Below are 19,175 nucleotides of genomic sequence, written 5' to 3'. Positions count from 1 at the left end.
GGCATAATACAGCCTGTTACTGGAAGAAATATGCCCACGCCATGTTATTGGCAGGAGATAATGAAGATTTGATTTCAAATATAGTTACATAGTTGGTGAGGTTGAAAAAAGACACCAGTCCTTCCAGTTCAACCTATGATGTGTGTTTAGGTTAATAGTACATCGTATACCCCTGTATTTTGTGGTCGTTAAGGTGCCAATCTAATATTTTTTTATTAAACTATCAACATTCCCTTGCGATACCACTGCTCATGGAAGAGAATTCCACACCTTTACCGCTCTGACAGTAAAGAACCCTCTATGCAGTTTAAGGTTAAACCTCTTCTCTTCCAGTTTTAGTGAATGGCCGCATATAATATGTATAATATATATTTGTATAGCAATTTAAAACCGTGTATTGATATTTATTTTTAGGCGGTATATCTCTTAGGAAAGAAGGTACTTTTTTTTTTATTAAAATAATTACAGTGCCATTATCCACATACAGAAATAGTGTGTGTTTAGTATCACTTTAAGCTGGCCATTATCACCAGCACCACTGGCTGTCAGAACACAATATCACTGCAGTAGGGAATCCCCTCAATATTTTAGGACAAAAGGTTTCACTTTGAGTTTAAAAGGGGCTTTAACAGTTCAAGAGTTAAAGTAGGTAATACCAACTAAGCTTTATTGAATGCCCCAGCATACCTGAGTCTTGTTTTCGATTATAAGCACCCTTGTATAGACAGAAGCTACTCATTTTCTAGTGGCTTCTTCCAGATGTATAATGTACCTTGTCACAAAACATGTACATCATATCAAGCTGAGTCCATGAACATGACAACTACTTCAACGTACTTCAGTCGCCTACACAGTCCCCAGGTTTCAGCCTAGTAGAACATCTTCTTGATCTTTCATTTTGTGTCACTTCAAAATGTGCACTGGCTACAATTACCTTGCTGTGTCTAAGCTTCAGCCTTCACCTTTGTTCCACCAACTTCCTCTCCCTCCTCGCAAAATGATAAAACACCATGGAATACATTGTTTTTAGATGAGCTCCAGAAACAAGACTCCCAGTGCCCCTATGTACTTTGCTTGATATCACCAATATAGAATATGATTCATTTTTTTTGCATCATTTAAAGATGGACTCCAGGCAAATAACTGAATACACATATGAAATATATGGAAACTGTTTTACCTACCAAAGGATTTGTATTTCTGTTCACCCAGTCCTGAATTGTATACAACCCCCTCGCTCTTCTTTCTACCACATAGGGTGATCTCTGCTCACTGTTTCCATTCCTATTAGCATGTAGCTTGTCAACACATTTCCATGCAGCACACCTAATTGGCTCCTCCACCCTCTACCTGTCTGAGTGCTGATCTGTAGGGGACTGCAACACCAAGTCAAACTCGGGTACATACAAAAAAAAAAAGAAGAATACTTTATTTATGAATATGAAGCTCTGTCTTAATCATCTGCCTGGAGTTCAACATTAACCGCTTACCGACCAGCCACCATCATACTGTGGCAGGTCGACACGCTCCCGCAAGCCGTCGTAGCTATACTTTGTCTCCTTTAAGCGGGATCGCAGGTGCGTGCATTTTTATAGCACGTATTTGCTGTATAAATGCCAATGGTCCCAGAAATGTGTCAAAAGTGTCCTATGTGTCTGCCATAATGTCGCAGTCATGATAAAAATCGCAGATCGCCGCCATTACTAGTAAAAAAAAAAAAATAATAATAAAAATGCTATAAATCTATCCCCTATTTTGTAGAAATACATTCAGCAGCCAAATCTTCTGGAGCTGAAGTGGTTAAAGAATGGCAAAGTTAGGAAAAGCATGAATAATTATTTGAGTTAGTTATTATTAGTAGCTAGTTGCATTCAGCTTGACTTAAAGGCCAAGTTCACCTTTAGGAGCATGTTTCACCCATTAAGGCGTAGCATGCTCCTAGGCAGTAACCTCCTGCCACTAGTGCTTCCTGCTTTGTGACAGTGGGTGGGGCATTTTCCCATGCAGCCGTATCATTCATTCACAGTTTCTTACTCATCAGTGCTGCATATCAGTGCCCATCAGTGCAGCTTCATCAGCACACATCAGTGAAGTAGAAAAATTACTTATTTACTACATTTTCTGACACTAAGAATATTTTTTTTTCAAAATTTTCGGTCTTTTTTTATTTTTTTGAGCAAAATTTATAAATAAAACCCAGCAGTGATTAAATACCACCAAAAGAAAGCTCTGTTCAAAGTGTGACAGCGCTGAAAATTGGCCTGGGCAGGAAGGGGGTGAAAGTGCCTGTATTAAAGCTGTTAAAGACTGCGGAGTTAAAAAAATAATAAATGCACATTTTTTTTTTTTTTTTACCCTTTAAAAGATGTGCATTTATTTTTTTAAGGGAATTTCAGCACTTGTGAGAACGGCTGCCTTAGTTCAGGTGAGTGTTTGGGGATTTATACTAACTGAGCAAGCCATTGTTTGGAGCAGTGAAAGGTCTTCTGTGTTCCTAAAGTTCAGCTGAATGTGACTAACTACTACTAATTATGTCATGACCTGGGTAAATGAAAACTTCCACAGATAAATCTTTGTCTTCTTTAATTGATTAGCCCAGGTGCTCAGGGTACGTTTGCCCGTTTTTACCATACATTTGATATTAAATATCAAAGCGTTTAATTAATGAGTGCAAATAGGTAAGGGCAGAAGTTCAAGGTTCCAGTAACCACTACAAAGAAAATGTTAGATGAACTGGCAGTGTAAAAAGCTGTTCAATTTGTTGAATATAAAAATGAAACTTTGAGATGCACACAGGGATTGCAGTCTACTTGCCCAGGACATGTGCGTTTGGTCCAGGCATATCTAACATTTACCACGAGGCCCTCTACTTATAATATATATTATTTACTATAGTATTATTGTGTATTGTATATACAATACAGTTGATTGTGTATTGTATAATGTATTATTGTCAGTAATCTGCTCTTCTAGGAACACTAGATGCTGAGCCATGTGAATGTGCAGACAACGTATTTTGCCATCCTTTTAAAGGAGTTGTAAAGTCTTGTGGTTTTCCACCTTAATGCATTCTATGTGCAGCAGCTGTCCCCCAGAGCCCTCATTTTTCTTACCTGAACTTGAGCGTTCCAGCGACAAGCATGAGCCCAGCAGCTCCAGCCGCTGTCTCAGGCCCTCATTGGATAGGGAGCAGGAGGAGCTGTGTGGGCGGGGCCGAGTCCTGCTGTCTGTGTCAATGGACGCAGCAGCAGAACTGGGGAGCGCGCCCACGCGAGTGTGCCCATGGAAAGTGGCTCTCTGTGGGGGTGCTAGGTGAAGAGGAGGAGCCAGGAGCATCGCCGGGGGACCCCAGAAAAGGAGGGTCGGGCCTTGCACAGAGCAGGTAAGTATAACATGTTTGTTAATAAAAAAAAAAAACCTTTACAATCAATTTAACCACTTGGCATCCAAGGTACGTCCTGGGACATCCTTGACTTTCCGGGGGTATATCTTAATGATGCCTGAGGCTACAGACATCATTCAGATATCGGCATTTTCAGCCGGCGATTCCCTGCACCATAAGAATGATCATAGCAGCTGTTCCCTCCTGCCGCCCTCCGGTGCTTCTACCGACTCACCGCTTCCATCGGTGAGTCGGACACAGGATCTGCCGGCCCCCAGATGGTGATCATAGAGATGTCTGGCGGACCAGATGGTCGCCGGAGTCTCTATGATCGTTCGGAGGCCGGGCGCGATGGTATGACATCATGCCCGGCCTCTGCATTCAAATAATGGCGCCGCCTCGGCTGGGAAGCCGTGATTGTTTTTTTTTCTTTTTGATTTTAGGCTTCCCAGCCTAGAGGTGAGATGCGGGGTCTTCTTGACCCCATATCTCACTGTAAATAGGTCCGATCATGCCACATTCCTATTACAAGGGATGTTTACATTCCTTGTAATAGGAATAAAAGTAATCAATTTTTTTTTTTTTTAAAGTGTCAAACTAAAAAAATAAAAGTAAAATTAACAATAAAAAAATAATAATTTAAAGCGCCCCTGTCCCCGTGAGCTCATACGCAGAAGCGAAGGCATACGTCCCGCCCACATGTTCAAACCACACATGTGAGGTATCGCCGCGAACGTTAGAGCGAGAGCAATAATCTAGCCCTAGACCTACTCTGTAACTCAAAACATGTAACCAGTAAAAAAATTTAAAGCGTCGCCTATGTGGATTCTTAAATACCAAAGTTTGGTGCCATTCCACGAGCACGTGCAATTTTGAAGCATGACATGTTGGGTATCTATTTACTCAGCGTATCTTCATCTTTCACACTTTGCAAAAAAACTTTACTGATTTGTTTTTTTTAAAGCATGAACAAAAACGCATTCGAAAAATTGCTGTGCAAATACCGTGCGAGATAAAAAGTTGCAATGACCGCCATTGTATTCTCTCGGACAAGGGTGCCCAACCTTTTGAAGAGCAAGGGCCATTTAAGCGACTAGGTAACAGTGAGTGGAGCGGGCGGATGACATGCGTACTGCAGAGTGGACACGGACGCAGCCCACTTTACTCTATGGGCCCTGCGATCCGATCTGCCCAGATGGAAGGGGACGGATCCCCTTCTATTTTTTTTTTTTTAGCAGATCGAACTGGGGGTAGGCAGTTATAAATGGACACAAGTTTGTTTGCATCTGCCGCTCATAGAGTTGAATGGAGGACCAATCCTGTAAAAGGGGCCTAAGGCTGCTTTCGCACTGTTGCATTGCGGTTTACCCACACCGTGGGTGCAGTGCAGTGCACCTGTGGATTTCCTATGGGTCTTCTGAGTGGTAACTCTGGCTTTCATATGAACCCAGCACACACCTGTGCCATTGGTATGCTTGCTTCTTGCAAAATTCACCACATTAGACAGTGGCACAGGCTCGCCCTGACATAGTATTTTTAAGGAACATGTGAGATTGTACACTTGAAGTTATGAGTTACTTAAAGCGGAGCGCCACCATAAAAAAATATTAAAAGCCTGCAGCTGCTGATTTTTAATAAATGGACAATTACCTGTCCCAGGGTGCAGCGATGTCGGCAGAAGATGTGGAGCAATCACTCATCTCTCGGCTGCCCCCACCGCCATCCTCTGTCAGGGAATCGGGAAGTGAAGTGTTGCTGCTTCACTGCCCGGTTCCCTACTGCACATGCGCGAGTCATGCTGCACGTCTTCACTGCTCCCCGTTCTGTTCTGGGAACGTGCCTTTCCCTGAACACAACGGGGGGAGGGGGTGGGCATCTGCACCTATTCTGCGGCTAGCTATGCCTGGATGTGGGTGCAGATACCTGTATTATACAGGTATCTGCACCGCCCTCCCCTCTGAAAGATGCCAATTGTGGCACCGGAGGGGGGGGAGGAATTCGCTGAGCGGAACTTCCACTTTAGGGTGGGGCTCCACTTTAATTTTCTTGAACTTGAAAAATTAAACACACATGTATCTTAAATTCCAGATGGAAACTTTACACCTAGACTCTGCTAATTAGGATGCAGGCGCAAAGACTGGTCTCTAAATGACCCCTTGCTGTTCAGGGATTCGAGTAAACATTTGGCTTTTCTTTCGACCCTGTAATGTTAACATGCATACTGTGTCATGAATAGACTTTTTATGAAAAATATGATCCAGGCTTACTCACTTTTGGCAGGATGGTGACACTGCTAATAAATAATATTTACATCATATTTTAAGAACATATAAGATTGTTATTTGGTAAATTGTTTTAATAAACATCCCGCTCAGTTTTATATTATAGGCTGACAAATGTGAAAAATGTACATGTAACAGATTGTAAAAACTTTTAAACATTTCTAAGTTATTGTATTTTTCTTAGTACTCTGTATACCACTTTAGCAGCTGCATCATTTCAACGACTTCTCTCTGTGTGAGGTTCTGACAACACAGCCATTCATTCATCACTACTGGTTTGTAAATAAAGCCATTTGATAACTGTTGATTGGTTGTTGTGGTAATCACATGATCACGAACATTGCTTGTTGGTTCCTAAATGCTGTATCTGACAGTGCACCTGTCAGGCAAAGTAAAGTGACAGCCATATAATGAATACTTGCCAGTGGTCATCATGCTGAGGAGCACTCAATATATGAATTTTAGCTTCCCCTTTGGTTTTATTTTATTCCTATATTTTTTTACAGGGTGCATCTATTATACTCAGTTTGCAAGGCATGCTGGGCTTTGTGATAGATTAGAGGAGAATTGCATGGGGGTTTGTGCTATTTATTTATTTTTTACGCAGCAGCACATACGTTTCCACTCCCTACAAGTAGTAGATTTAAAGAAAGTAAATGGGCCATTTAAAATTGACCTTTCAATTTATATATATATATAAACCTTATCAACTCTGTATGAGTGGCTTATTGTATGATGTGTAGGGCATAGAGAATTACCATGGAGTGGAGTCAGAGCTGCTAGCCTTGTGACAGCAAATTAAAATGGCTGTGTGCCCAAGAATCGTATTTACTTACTTCTGTCAAGCTTAGAGGAATTCATATTATATGCTAGACAGAATTTTATAATGTCCTTCTGTATAGTTTTTCTGAATAATGCTAAGGCTTTGATAGCCTTTTCTGTTGTGTTCATATTACCAGTCGTTAAAAATCTACACTTTTAAATCTGATTTTATTGAAGGATCGATTTACTTAAAGCCGAGTTCCACCCATTTAAAAGTCTGTAGCTCCAAAAAGTGTCGCTGCTGACTTTTAATAATCAGACACACGCCTGTCCCACGGTCCAGCGATGCGGGCACATGAAGCCCGGCTCCTCTCCCCCTACTCTCTGAGACAAAAACATTCTAACTGTGGGTGCCCAGCTGTGGCTTCACAGCCACGCACGCACTGTGCTGTGATGGTCGGGCAATCTTCTGGGACCTGTGACGTGTTCCAGAAGATTGCAGGGAGAGAGGGGGGAGAGGTGGACTTCCGGCACTGCAGAGCCCAGGGAGGAAATGAGAGCTGGGTGCCCATCACTTCCTTCCCATCACTGCTCACAATCACTTAACCACTTCAGCCCTGGACCAATTGACAGCCTGAGGACCAGAGGTCTTTTTACAATTTTTCACTGCACTGCTTTAACTGGTAATTGCGCGGTCATGCAATGTTGTATCCAAACGAAATTTGCGTCCTTTTCTTCCCACAAATAGAGCTTTCTTTTGATGGTATTTGATTGCCTCTGCAATTTTTACTTTTTGCGATATAAATGGAAAAAGACCGAAAATTTCGAGAATAAATGATATTTTCTACTTTTTGTTATAAGAAAAATCGAATAAACTCAATTTTAGTCATACATTTAGGGCAAAATTTATATAGCCACATGTCTTTAGTAAAAAAAATGTCAATAAGCGTATATTTATTGGTTTGCGCAAAAGTTATAGCGTCTACAAACTAGAGTACATTTTCTGGAATTTACACAGCTTTTAATTTATGACTGCCTATCTAATTTCTTGAGGTGCTAAAATGGCAGGGCAGTACAAACCCCCCCCCCCCCAAATGACCCCATTTTGGAAAGTAGACACCCCAAGGAAATTGCTGAGGGGCATGTTGAGCCCATTGAATATTTTTTTTTTTGTCACAAGTGATTGAATAATGACACAAAAAAAGTTTACAAAAAGTTATCACTAAATTATATATTGCTCACACATGCCATAGTTATATGTGGAATTGCACCCCAAAATATATTCTGCTGCTTCTCCTGAGTATGGATATACCACATATGTGGGACTTTTTGGGGTCTACCCACGTACGGCCCCCCCGAAAACCAATCACTGCCTTCAGGATTTCTAAGGGTGCAAATTTTTGATTTCACTCCTCACTACCTATCACAGTTTCGAAGGCCATAAAATGCCAAAATAGCACAAACCCCCCCAAATGACCCCATTTTGGAAAGTAGACACCCCAAGCTATTTACTGAGAGGCATGTTGAGTCCATGAAATATTTTATATTTTGCCACAAGTTGCAGGAATATTACATTTTTTATTTTTTTGCACAAAGTTGTCACTAAATGATATATTGCTCACACATGCTATGGGCATAAGTGAAATTACACCCCAAAATAAATTCTGCTGCTTCTCCCAAGTATGGGGATACCACATGTGGGGGACTTTTTGGGAGTCTAGCCACGTACGGGACCCCGAAAACCAAGCACCGCCTTCAGGATTTAAATATAAAACGCTACAAAAAAAACTGTTAGCGATCGCAGGGATCAGGCCTGACTCTGCGATCACTGCAGTTATGTGTTTAGTGTTTTGTAAGTGACCGTGATCGATCGATACTGCACTTGGGTGGGCTGGGCGGAGGGGCAAAGCGCAGGTGCCAGCAGGTATCTGGGCTGATCCCACTAACAATGCGTTTTTTGGAACCCTAAACTGCTGGGGACGCTAGTATAGATCTGATCAGATCAGATATTGATCTGTTCAGATTCTATACCACTACGGGAGGTGTATGCTTTGCGCGTGGGTGTTAGCGGTACTGGCACTAACCTAGCGCTGCCTGGGGCGATGCAGATCCTGACCCTAAAACCTAATTGATATCACCCGCCGGGTGATCAGGGGGTTAAACCTTTATTGGGTAATAAATGGTGGCTGCCCTGATGCTATAAAAAGCAAACTAACTAACCAGAGTGACCCGTAACACGTATACGGTGATCACTGGTGAAAGGGTTAACTAGGGGCAATCAGGGGGTTAAAATCTTTATTAGGTAGTATATGGGGGTCCCTGGCGCTATATAAAAACCTGACGGGGAACCTAAATAACTAACTGGCTAACCAGCGTCACCAGTGGCACTTATACGGTGATCGCTGGTGAAAGGGTTAACTAGGGGCAATCGGGGAGTTAAAACCATTATTGGGTAGTATATGGGGGTACCTAGCACTATAAAAACCTGGCGTGGAACCTAAAAAAATAACTAGCTACCTAGCGGCACTAGTGACACTAATGCAGCGATCAGAAAAACGATCGCTTAGTGACACTGGCAAAAGGGGGTGAAAGGGTTAACTAGGGGCAATCAGGGGGTTAAAACCATTATTGGGTAATATATCAGGGTACCTAGCGCTATAAAAACCTGGCGGTGAACCTAAAAGAATAACTAGCTACTTAGCGGCACCAGTGACACTAATGCAGTGGTCAGAAAAATGATCGCTTAGTGACACTGGCAAAAGGGGGTGAAAGGGTTAACTAGGGGCAATCAGGGGGTTAAAACCATTATTGGGTAGTATATCGGGGTACCTAGCGCTATAAAAACCTGGCGGTGAACCTAAAAAAATAACTAGCTACTTAGCGGCACCAGTGACACTAATGCAGCGATCAGAAAAATGATCGCTTAGTGACACTGGCAAAAGGGGGTAAAATGGTTTACTAGGGGCAATCAGGGGGTTAAAACCGTTATTGGATAGTATATCGGGGTACCTAGCGCTATAAAAACCTGGCGGTGAACCTAAAAAAATAACTAGCTACTTAGCGGCACCAGTGACACTAATGCAGCGATCAGAAAAGACAGTTTTTAATTTTACAACTGATTTTACAATCAGAAAATAAATGATCACTGCAATCAGTGACACTGTGACTGGGGGGGGGGGGGGGGGGGTTGTGTGCCTACATGTCAGTGTAGTGTTGGTGCACACTTACTTTCTCTCTTCTCCTCGCAGTCCGGTCAAAAAGACCGCCCCGAGGAGAATGACATCACTTCCTCCCTGCCTGTGTTTACTATACACAGCGGGGGAAGCTTCTCATTCGCCAGGAGTGATCGAGAGGGGATGGCCAGAAGCCAAAGGCCATCCCCTCATCCCGGATCGCTCCTGAAGCGAAACGGACCGCTGCATCCAGCGGGAGGGGGTCTGATCGGACCCCCTCACCCGCTGGAAGGCAAGCACGTACATGTACGTGCTTGTGCCTGTACATGCCATTCTGATGATGTACATTGGCATGCGGCGGTCCTTAAGTGGTTAAAGTGAAAGTTCAATTTTTGGGTGGAACTCCGCTTTAAGACTAATGTTTAAGTGTTTATTAGAAGCTTGAGAGTTAAAACACCTTACATTTTTTACAATCTTTTGAGGACTCTAGTGGTGAGATCTTTGCAGTTGAGTTTTTGGATCTGTGTTGCATTAACTCATAGGAGAAATGGTAATTTCAAAAATATGTTTGTGATTCATTGTTAAGTAGTTTCACAATTTAGAATTGTTGGCAGCTTGGGCTTTGACATTTGAAGAATTAATACCTTGCTGCTAATGGATCTTTGACTGGATCCTGTAGGCTTATACACAGGTGAAGTTAAGGTGCAAGTTCATGCACATTCTAACTAAGGCTAAACCCACTCCCACCCCCATTCTAAGCCTATTTGATCTAACTCTGTACAGAATATGTATACTTACCTTTTATACTTACCTGTTCAGAAGTCGCTGCGGTCTGGACCCATAAACCATAGGCAGCGGCAGCTTCTGTGTAGAATAGGCACAAGCCGACAATGAAAAAAAAAAAAAATTCTAATTTACCTGTATATTTCTTGGTACTAACGTAACCTACCATCAAAGAACAATCCTAAATAAAGTCTTCTGCTCCTAACGATTGCAGCAATACCACATATGCGTATTTTAGGTGTTGTATATACCCGTAGTATAACCCAAAAACAATAGTGCACATTTTGCTATTTTTATTCTACCTAAAACACTGATACTAATTAAAAAAAAAAAAAAAAAAAAAACATGGTGCATATGGAACTCCCCTTCCATTCATTGGAGAAAGAGAAAAGCATCATCTGTGAAAGTAGCTGTCTCTGTACTAAATGCATGGTTGGATGACTGGAAGGATTCCCTTTCCAACCTCACAGCTAGCCTTAGACAGCACCTAGGAAGATGGGACAAAATATTACATATACTCGTACTTTGCCCCCTGGGAACAGAACATATTTATAAAACCTGTAATGAGAAGACTTAATATATGCCTAGAGTTCTGCTTTAATATTTGAGTATATGTATTGTTTTTTTTTTAATCCTCCTATTTTTTTTATTTTTTATTTCTTACTACAATTCTTGACGTATCTCCAATCCTTACAGGAATGATAGATCATGGGTATTGTAGCTGTAAAGCAGCTGGGATGACAACTGCTGTTAAATGGAGAGGAAGTAATAAAATCAACATGATTTTGTAGCTTTCTTCTTGTACAGGCGGTGAGATCAGTGAACAGCGCAGTGCTGCTTTGATCATCACTGCTGCCAGGACCACATAGCAGGCGTCTGGTGTAAGAAGAGTGGCTGGGGGAATGCACACACAGCCCCATAGCAGCTGCATTGGTTGCTATGGTTCGGTTGCTACGGATTTGGTTCCACCGCTGCGCTGGTGAGATATGAGGCGTAAAGACCCAGGGTACTGAATTTGTGCTTTAAATGGACAAGGATACGTCCAGGTGGACGATTAGAGAGAAATCAGACAGTCGTAATGGGCAACTATAAGAAAAGAAATCCCTCTGCACAGCATCCCCGGTACCGCCAGCACTAGTTTCTCACCCACAAATGAGGCTCTTTCACTGCTGAAGAACAAAAATGTTACATGCAACAAAGCAATAATAGCCATTTTTGTCAGCCTGTGTAGTCATGTTTCTCCCAGAGAGAATTTCTGCCTCTTATTACCAGAATAAAAAGCTTTCACAGTGAACTTGACATTCATAACAAGACCTTAAGGAGACGCATAGAGCTACAGGAGCAATGAAGATGCTTACATGATCAGGATTCATTCACCTCTGCTTACTGTTTACTCATGCCTCATATGATGGGAATGCTTATAGAGGCATATAACAATGAGACAAAGCAAAATTACTTCTGTTTCCTAAAAAAAAAGAACTCCAATCTAAGTAAAAAGCAAGATACATTTGTAAAATGACAGACGAAATGACTAAATTCTACTGTTTTACCTGCTTCGTCTGAATGGGAAAATAGGAATTTGCAATTTAAAGGGGACTTTAAGGGGAGAATTTTGACTTGCTTGATAAAAAAAATTAAAGTCAGCAGCTACAAAAACTGTAGCTGCTGACTTTTCAAAGATAGGTTCACCTTTTTAAACAAAAAATTGGTTAGAAAAAGGGTGCAGATCACTGGTGCAGTCTCAGGCTCCTGCAGATTCTCAGCTTAGCTGGTTGGCTGTACATCTTAGCCCTTGTACACATGGTCGGACATTCCGACAACCAAATCTGTCGGATTTTGTCCAAAACTGGTGTTGCATACACACGGTCGGACAAAGTTGTCGGAAAATCCGATCGTTCAGAACGTGATGATGTTATTTTGTTACGACGGGACTACGTTCAGGCTATTGGCCAATAGCTTTGGTCTAGGAATTTGATCTGACCATGCGTGGCACTTTGTCTGATCAGAATTCTCTACAAACGATCGGACAAAGTCCGATCGTATCATGTTGTCGTAAAGTTTTATAGCCCAGCTCTAAAAGTTTGTCAGTCAGATATTCCGACAGAAACAGTCCGATGGAGCCCACACACGGTCGGATTATCCGACAACACGGTCCGATCGGACATTTTCCGTCGAAATGTCCGACCGTGTGTACAATGGCTTACAGGCAGGCAGTTAAGAGACAATAGTAAGATCAAAGGACTACAAGAGCTCTCGCCAGCACTCTCACAATTTATTAAGAGCTACAGGCTGCCAGTCACAGGAAATTGTGAATGAATGATGCAGCTGTGGGTGGAGCCCTGTATGGCTTGCGCCATTTTCAAATTGTAACAGTGGGTATGTGGAGAAGATCCCTCGCACACTTTCACAGGGGGAGAGGCTGCAGATGTTGGAACATGTTCTGAAGCTGAACTTAGCCTTTAATCAACATATACTCTCCAGCCCTGGGATCCAGTGCTGCCATCACTTGTTTTATTTTTGTATGTCAGTCTTATTTAATGTCATTCTAATACAATATATTTATTCGTTCTCAGAGGGGATAACAAAACAATTGCCCATGTAAGGGCGACATAGTAACAGTAGCATTAAATGCCAGAAACAAGCAGGAGAGCCAAAGAAGGCAGTCCAAAATGCATCAGAAGTCTAGACTGGGTGTTCATTTTGTCCAGGGAAGGGAAGATGATATAATTAGATGAAGGCTCCTGGGATCCCTGTTAAGGATGAAGAAAGAGACAGAAGGATTCTGGGAACGAAAACAAGAGAAGATAGGTGGGAAGCAGAAGGGGAGGAAGACCACCTTCGGACTCAGCCGACTACAAAAGTGTTTTTTTTACAAAAGTGTAGATGGGTGTAGGGTTGGGTGTGCATAAGAAAGCCAAGATTCTCAAACTTTAAAGTATTACATGAGGCACTTTTTTTTTTTTATATAGTTTTGGATAGAGTGGACAGATTAGAACCTGTCAGGTTTTTATTGTTGTCTGTGTCCCTGTTAGGGAGATTCACCCTCTCTATTTGTTATAATTACCACTATCACTGAAAGTGAAAGTAAAAGTAAAAGAAAATCCAAAATGATGGGTAGTCCCCAGAACAGTAATAGAGGAGAAATCTTCCAGTGGAAGTACTAGTCCTGCTGACCCTGGTGATAACCCAGGATTCCCTCACTTGGAGGGATTTTCTCTCACTTTCTATTTTGGCTATAGGACAGGAAAGGGAAATCTCCCCAGTGGGACAGATATGTTAAATATAAAATTATCAGGTTTTGTAACTCTTCCTTACTCCAAAATGTAAAAAAAGTTTTGCCTTTAGTTCTACTTTATGAAATCTGCACTGGGAGTCGGTGAGAATGTTTGAGTTTTTAGTTAGCAACTAATGCATCCAGGGCTGCTGATAAGGCAGTACAGCTGACCCTCCTGTACCAGGCCCAGGCCCCATCAGTTCCAAAGGGGGCCTGACATTGATCCTCCTGTGACTCCCCCTGCAGCGCTGCCAGCTTCTCCTCCTCTCCCACCCTACAGTTGTGCTGCAGGAAAATTGGTTCTAGTAAAAAAAAAAAATGTGTATGTGCCTGACTGACTTCTTGTTTAGTATTAACTATATGTGTAAAATAAATGAGTGGCTGCAAACAATAAAATGCGTTTCCACAATCCCTGATAACAAACAAATAAATATTGCTGTGCCTCCCATATTTAAATATGCATAAATTACATCCCCCAGTGGTATAAATAAATTACAAATATTATTGTATAAAGTGCTTTAGTGCATCCAAAATATTCCTTTGTGTCTCTTTAGACCATATATACAATATTATTATAACTTCAGTGTGCACATAAAGAAAAAAAAGATTTTTTAGTAAAAAAAAAAAAAAAAAAAAAAACTTCCAGTGTCCTATTTTTCTATACGATCGGTGCTACAGTTCATATATTAAGCCACACTTTGTGCCAATCCATAAAAAAGTGATATCCGTGACTCCCACCACCATTGAAAGTTGTGCTCACCTCCAGGTGTGACCTTTCTATCCCAGGTCAAACCACACTTTCACCATTTTCACCACCCTGGGGTGCAAAGAACAGGCTCCTCAGTACTCCTCCTCCTTCTTTAGGATTCTGGGTGTCACAGGATACTTCACAAAATAAGGTGTATGGCCCTTTAAATCCACAATGCCAATTCTGCAGGTAAGCTCATACAACAGAAGGAAAATCCACATAAAGACAGACAGCCTAGTATTATTCACAGAGGGGCTTGTGGCACTTCCAGTGGCGGCTATGTCACCCGGCTCTGCCCAACGCATGTCGTCACGGTCACGTGACTTCTTCAGGGAAGTTTATTAGGGATATATAAAACATATGACTTCCCCAGGGATATATAAAAATATATTTTTATATATTTTTTTTTTTTACTGAAAATCTTTTTCTTCTTTATGTGCAAACTAAAGTTATATTAATATTGTATATATGGTCTAAAGAGTTATACAAAATGTAAAAAATATGATACAAAATAATTATATATATTTTTTTAAATGAAGGGCTCACTTACATGTGCTTTGCCAATCTGAAGAGCGGTCAGCATTTGGATTGCTCTTCAGAAAGCATTTGACAGGAAATGAGGAGGCATATAACTTTCACCTCACAATGTGTGGGGTGCTTGCAGAGCGGCACTCTTCACTTGAATGAGTTTTGTTCATGGGGGTACAATTTCTGCCATGGCTGAGAAGCATAGCATCGTGGCTGTGGCATGTGTACATCCCCATTCACTGCCTCTGTTGCTAAAGGGAGTAGCGGTTGGTGAATGGTAAAGCATATCTCAACCATGGGGTTTTTCACCCCTGTGACCCATAGGAGAAGCCCAGCCTATAAAGCTCAGGCTGGACTTCTCCTTTAACTAAAATAGAGACAGCTGTGTAGGAGGCTTATAACTGGGTAAAGAACAGCCAAACTCTGCTACTATGGTGAGGTTGTGGAAAAGAGTTTCATGTCACAGGTCATACACCATGGCAAGACTGAGAGCAGCAGCAAGAATGAAGGTAGTTATACTGCATCAGCATGGTCTCTCTAAGACAAAGATTTCAAATCAGACTGGGGTTTCAAGATTTGTTGTTCAAGCTCTTTTGAAGAAGCACAAATCAATTGGCAAGGATGAGGACCGTAGACACAATGGCTGGCCAAGAAAAGTTAATGTAACAAATGAAAGACACCTCATGCTTACTTCACTTTGACATCTGAAGATGTCCAGCAGGTCATTAACGCAGAACTGGAGAAAACCAGTGGGACTCAGCTACACCCATCTACTTTCCAAACAATTATGGCCAGAGGTCATCTTAATGGAAGAATTGTAATGAAACAAGTTACACCTCTGACATGGAAACAAGGCTAATGCCGCGTACACACGGTCAGACTTTCCGGCATAAAAAGTCCAATGGAATAATTTCATCAGATATTTCGATTGTGTGTGGGCTTCATCTGACTTTTGTCTTTTCAAAATTTTGATGGACCTAGAAATAGAACATGTTTTAAATCTTTCCGACGGAATCCATTCCTAAGGGGAAAACCTTTTGTCTGCTATTCTGACGGACCAAAAACTACGCAAGGGCAGCTATTGGTTACTGGCTATTGAACTTCATTTTCTAGTCCCGTTGTAGGTCATTGCATTCTAAACGATTGGACTTTGGTGTGATCATGTGTAGGCAAGTCCGTTTCAGTGTAACTCCGTCGGAAAGACTGTCAGAGTTTACTCTGATGTAAAAACCGGTCATGTGTACATGGCATAAGGGTCTCAACTATGAGCAAGTGGAGGTTCCTTGCATGTTTTGGAACTGCATTTCTTCGAATGGAGTTAGAGATTTGGTCAGAATGAATTGTGTCCTCAAGGCTGAGAAATACAGGGAGGTATTTATCCATCATGCCATACCATCAGGGAGGCATGTGATTGGCCCCAAATGTATTCTGCTACAGGACAATGACCCAAAACATACAGCCAAACTCCTTAAGAACTATTTTCAGTGTAAAGAAGAACAAGGAGTCCTGGAAGTGATAGTTTGGCCCCCGCAGAGCCCTGATCTCCACATTATTGAGGTTGTTTGGGATTATATGAAGAGACAGAAGCATTTGAAACAGTCTACATCCACAAAAGATCCATGCTTAATTCTCCAAGATCTTTGGAACAACCTACCTGCTGAATTTCTTCAAAAACTGTGTGCAAGTGTACCTAGAAGAATTGATACTGTTTTGAAGGCAAAGGGTGGTCACACCAAATATTGATTTGGATTTCTTTTCTGTTCATTTACTTTCCATTTTATTAATTGATAAAAAACTAAAATAAACTATTAACACTTCTATTTCTGAAATCATTCTTAATTTACAGCATTTACCCACACCTGCCTAAAATTTTTGCACAATAGTGTATGTATACATACATTTTGTAAATGTTTGTATATGTTTATTAAAATTATCACATTGGTAGTGAGTGCGCTGTCTGAAAACAGGCACACTTCTGTCAGTTATTTTATAAGGCTGAGCAGAATGAGCTGTCAAAATATCTATTAACATCTGGCATTTTGGTCTGCTCCACTGATTACTTGTTGCCTGTTTTACAGCTCAGCTTTAAAAAAAACACTGCGAGTCCAAAGGGATGGCAGGATGCCAAATTACTTGTGTACTGTTATGTATGGCAGCCAACCAATGCTGCTGCATGACTTATCAAACACATATTGTATATGCAGCTCTCCTCCATGTCTTTAGCCTGCTCAGTTGTTAAGATGCGGTAGCCCTTTTAAAGCAGTCAAACTTTTGTTTTTGTTTAGGATAACCTTGGAAAGAGTGACTACAAATTATCATTGCTGTCCTAGATCTCTTTGAGAGATTTTATACCAATTTCCCTCTGACAGTCCCTGACAGCAGGGCTAGAAATCAGGGGATGGTTGTCACTTGGAACAGAAATATATGGACAGAACTCTTTCCCCCCAAAAAAACTGGGGTTAAGTTATAAGATTTCTTTTATAATTCAGAAACTGTGTGTAACATCACATTGGGTTGATTTACTAAAACTGGAGAGTGAAATTCAACACTGCGTCACTTTGACCGACAATTGCGCGGTCGTGCAACATGGTTCCCAAACAAAATAGAAGTTTTTTTTCTTTTGGTGGTATTTGATCACCTCTGCCGTTTTTATTTTTTGCGCTATAATCAAACATAGAGTGACAATTTTGAGAAAAATTTTTTTTTTTTACCTTTTGCTATAATGCATATCCCAAAAAAAATAAAATACAATTGATTGCTGTAAAAATGCAGTGAAGGGGTTAACCACTAGGGGGTGGGGAAGGGGTTAAGCATGTCCTAGGGAGTGATTCTAACTGTCTGGGTGATGGGCTAGCAGTTACATGACACTGATCACTGCTCCTGATGAGAGGGAGCAGATGATCAGTGTCCTGTCACTAGGCAGAACGGGGAGATGCTGTGTTTACACTGGCACCTCCACGTTCTTCAGCTCCTTGACACGATCACCGGCACCCGGTTGACATTGAGTCCGCAGGCACGGTCACGGAGCTCGCGGCAAGTGCACGCACGGCGGGAAATTCACAGTGACGTGCAGTTACATTACTTTGCCCAGCCGTGCCATTCTGCTGACGTATATTGGCGTGAGCTGGTCTTTAAGTAGTTAAAGATAACAAACATGTTATACTTACCTGCTTTGTTGCAGTGGATTTGCACAGAGCAGCCCAGATCCTCCTCTTCTCGGTCCCCTCTTCGGTGCTCTTGGCCCCTCCCTTCTATCGAGTGCCCCCACAGCAAGCATATAAAAAACTAGATAAAATAGTCACTGAGGCTGCACCTGTAAATAGTAACTGAAGGGGAAATCAGATATGTTTACCCCTAAACAGCCCAACAAAGATAACACAAGGAGGTGTGTTCCTATTAATTAAATAGCTACATATAGAAAAAGGGGAAAGAGTGCTCTTATTAAAGAACTTGTAAGGGAGTTGCCATCTTATGTTCTAGACACCAGAGAAGTCCTTCATCAATTGGAAAATCTCACTCTACCTGGGGGAGCCATTCTTGTTGGGATTGACTTATCTCTATAGATCCCTCATGAATGAGGACTACAAGGAGTCACACTCTTCTTGGAAAATAAATTTCCATTACTGGGTGCAAAAAATTAGTTCATAGTGGATACCCTGAGCTTTATGCTGGAATTTATTTGTTTGCAATTCTTGGGGGTCAATTATCAGCAATTAAGAGGGACCTTGATGGAGGCACCCTGGGCACCATCCTATGCGTGCTTCCCTCTAGGTCTCTGGGAGGAGAAGGTTGTGTATTGGTTGTGGCTGAGGTACATCGATGATGTACTTATGATTTGGGGGGGGGCACAGTACAACAATTATCACAATTCATTGATGAATTAAATTGTAATGACAGGATTATTAAACTAACTTATTTGTGTCACCCGCACACCCTCCCTTTCCTGGACTTAACCATAGGTGTGAAGGATGGTAAAATTTTTACACAAATGTACAGGAAAGAAATGTCAGCTAGTACTTTACTGGAGTCTACTAGCCACCACCCATGTTCACTTGTCCAGGGGACACCTGTTGTCCAATTCTTGAGAATTAAGGAATATTAAGGAAAAGGAAGTGCTGACAGGAGGAAGTTTTCCATGCGGAAGAAAGTTATCTGTATGGCAGGTTTAAAGAAAGGTACTACTCACATACGTGCATTAGGCTAAGAAAACGAGCCATAAATGTAGATAGACGCAATCTCTTTG

At 41.6% G+C, this 19,175-nt stretch overlaps 1 protein-coding gene across 2 annotated transcripts in view; it reads left to right on the top strand.

Annotated features, from left to right (window-relative positions):
* The window catches only part of NBAS (NBAS subunit of NRZ tethering complex), a 1,050,553-nt gene that overhangs the window by 869,016 nt on the left and 162,362 nt on the right, over positions 1-19,175 (top strand). The gene's annotated exons all lie outside the window — the stretch shown is intronic.

Source organism: Lithobates pipiens, unplaced genomic scaffold, assembly GCF_037356315.1.
Source record: "Lithobates pipiens isolate NorthernLeopardFrog02 unplaced genomic scaffold, aLitPip1_a1.2 Scaffold_18, whole genome shotgun sequence".
Classification (NCBI taxonomy): Eukaryota; Metazoa; Chordata; class Amphibia; order Anura; family Ranidae; genus Lithobates; species Lithobates pipiens.
Note: the sequence above shows the minus strand (reverse complement) of the source record. Positions and strands in the feature narration are given on the sequence as shown.